Below are 3,083 nucleotides of genomic sequence, written 5' to 3'. Positions count from 1 at the left end.
GTGGGCATTTGCAGCCGGAAGAAAAGTTAGCTTGAACGACGGGGCAGAGATCTTAATTTTCGCTTCATGTTTGCCTTCATTTCCTAAGTTCGACCACTTACATGCCTCTGAAAATGTCACAATGTACCACACGAGCGTGTTGTTGCTTGTGGTCATACGTCACGTCGCGTGTGGCATGACATGGAGATTGCGTACAGGTCCGTAGACCCGCAGTGAAAGAAGAAACTGGATCTCAATCTTCTTCTTCTGCCTCTCTGGGGTGAGTCAGCCCTCCCAGTCCGGAGCGGCTGTTGGTCTGCTTTGGGGCGGATGAGACGTTACTCAGCCTGGAGGCTTTTGCTCACCACTCGGTGAATATTTATTGAGCTGTTTTTGTTTTGGCAGAGATGGGAACAGACCGATAACGAAGAGAGACATGGTATCTGGCCCTCATGGAGTTTTGATTATGGTAGATACACATATTAAATAAACAATCACAAAAAACAAAAGTGAAATGTCAACTACGATAAATGCAGGGAAGGAAAAGCACACAGTGCTTTGACTAGCTTAGAACAAAAGAAGCTGACCCGGTCTGCTCTGTTAGGGACAGCTTCCTTCTGGAGCTGAGCTGGAGGGTGACGAAGAGCGAGCTGAGTAATGGGAGGAGGGAGGAGGAAGCAGGGCCCGTGCAAGGGTCTTGGGGTAGGAAGCGGCCGGCACGTGAGAGGAACTGAAACAGGCCCAGGGGAGCCATGGTGCAGAGGGAAAGGCGGGCAGGGTGGGGCACATGGTCAGGACATGGGCGGGGACCAGGTCACGCAGCCCCTTTCTGGCTTGGCGAGCAGTGGGAAGGCACAGGAGTGACTGACGGGGGGCAAGGCCGGGAGAGGGGAGGGCAGTGCCGAGAAGACCCCCCTGTGCTGTGACTCGTGCGTGCTCGGGAAGCCCCTGCTCTGGCCGTTTGCATTGTCATTGGTGGGTGTTTTCTTCCCCGTCTTTCTCAATTGTCTCGACTGATGGAAATGATCAGGGGCTCAAAAGGTAGTGGCTTTTTACAGCACTCACTGTTTGGCTGTCAGAGGCCTTGAGTCCAGACTCTTTCAGAGGATTGGGTTTCTGCCCGGGGACCGATGGGGTCTTCTAGGCAGGCTGTCCTGTGAAGGTGGTAGGTACATCAGGAATCGTGTTTGTCAGATTTAGCAAATCTAAATCTGGCACGTCACGTGAAATTTAAATTTTGGATAAGTGAATAATTTCAGATGAATGTCAGATAAAGAATGAATAAGTTTTAAATATAGGAAACGAATCATTTCAGATAAATTGATGTGTTATATTTTATATGGCAGCCTTAGCCAGAATATCGGTGTTAGTGCTCAGGCTGAGATGAGGTTTGAGAAGCTGTCAGAGACGCATATTGATATGTACCCACATCAGTCCAGCCATCAACATCATTCATGCGTATCTACGCATCCGGGACCAGCTGTCCATCCAGCCATTCATCTCTTCTTACTGAGCTTCTGCTCTGCTGGACCCATTTTGGGGGCTGAGGGTGCTCTGATCCATAAGACAAGCAAACTGCTTCATAGTATTTACACTCTAGTGGCAAAATGTTCTCCCCAGAGTGATTTTAACAAGCTCTTAGAGAGATAACCTTTCTGTCCAACAATAGAGGGATGGATAAATAAATGATAATATGATGAACTTTCATGCAACCATTACAGAAACCTCATTTTTGAAGGCCATTACATGTCATGGGGATAGTTTCCAGTATAAAATTAAATAAAAGCAGTCCATAAAACCATGCATAATGCATGTGGATTTTACAAATTAAAATTGCAAGGTATGGATATATGTCGTGTTAATATCTAGAAGAAAATGTACCAAAAGTGGCTATATCTGAGTGAAGAATGATGGATAATTTTTTATTTTTCATATTTTTATTTCCTCTCATATTTTATATAAAAGGTTATAGATTAATAAATTCAATAAAAGAAACCCCAGGTACAATCCCTCAAAAAAAGTTATGGGTTATTTTTATATTTAGAAACTTTTTTTTCCAGAAGCTTCACAGCAGCCATGGAAAGACTTAAAGATTAGTGCCAGGTTTGTCTCTGTCATTGATTCACAGGACAATCTTGAGCCCGTCATGTCACTTATCTGGGCTTTAGTTTATTTGGATTTAAAATGAAAAGACTAACCCGTGATGTTTTGGTATAACTAAGAACCAAATTAAGATTAAAAAAATGTGCTCGTTTCCGTGTAAGGAGCCAGAGACTCCATCATTATACTCTTGGTGTGTCTTTATAAAGTTCATCCATCATCGTTGCATTCTTTTGTCTCATCTGTTATATTGTCTATAAAATTTAAATATTTTACGTTTAAGATTTACTTACAAATATTTCAGTATACACTGTGAGATGTGTGTGTGTGTATCTGTGTGCATGCGTGTGCATGCACGTGTGCGTGTGCGCTTAATCCTCTGAGATTGTTGGGTCCCCTGATGAACCTAATAAATGTGTGAAGTTATATTTCATTGGAGGATCGAGTGCCGTCCCAGACACGTGAGTTGGCTAGGAACTACGTAAGGACATGCCGGCTCTTGTATGAATAGGGTTTAGGAATCCTGTAATGCTGGCAAATTACAAACTTTCGAGTGATATCTAAGCCAGGTACCTCAGTTTGTCCTGCGTCTAGATATTAGCAGAGGGTTCTAGCAACTGGATCCCACTAGCATGGCAGCTGAATACTGTTGCTGGAATATTGTTACATCTGTTTTGAGTTAACAGTCTACAGAAAGGTTGGTACTTCCTTGAGCTTACAGGAATGGCTGTTTTTTTGCCTACTCGCTAGTAAATATTTCTGTGTGTCGTAGAACCTGGTCTGGGATTCGCTGTCTGAATCACTCAACTCCTGGTAGCACAGTAAGGGATGATGGGCTCTGTAGTTCTTACTTACCTGTAGTTACTGGATGTGCGGAGTCTGATAGTTTTGAATGACCGAATTGATTCAGGTCACTTGGCATGTTAACAGTAAACTTTATTTTTAGAACTCTTTTATTTACCTGATTTTTTAAATTCGAAAACTAATACGTGTTTTAGGCAAAA

Source organism: Pteropus vampyrus, unplaced genomic scaffold (assembly GCF_000151845.1).
Source record: "Pteropus vampyrus isolate Shadow unplaced genomic scaffold, Pvam_2.0 Scaffold612, whole genome shotgun sequence".
Taxonomy (NCBI): domain Eukaryota; kingdom Metazoa; phylum Chordata; class Mammalia; order Chiroptera; family Pteropodidae; genus Pteropus; species Pteropus vampyrus.
Note: the sequence above shows the minus strand (reverse complement) of the source record.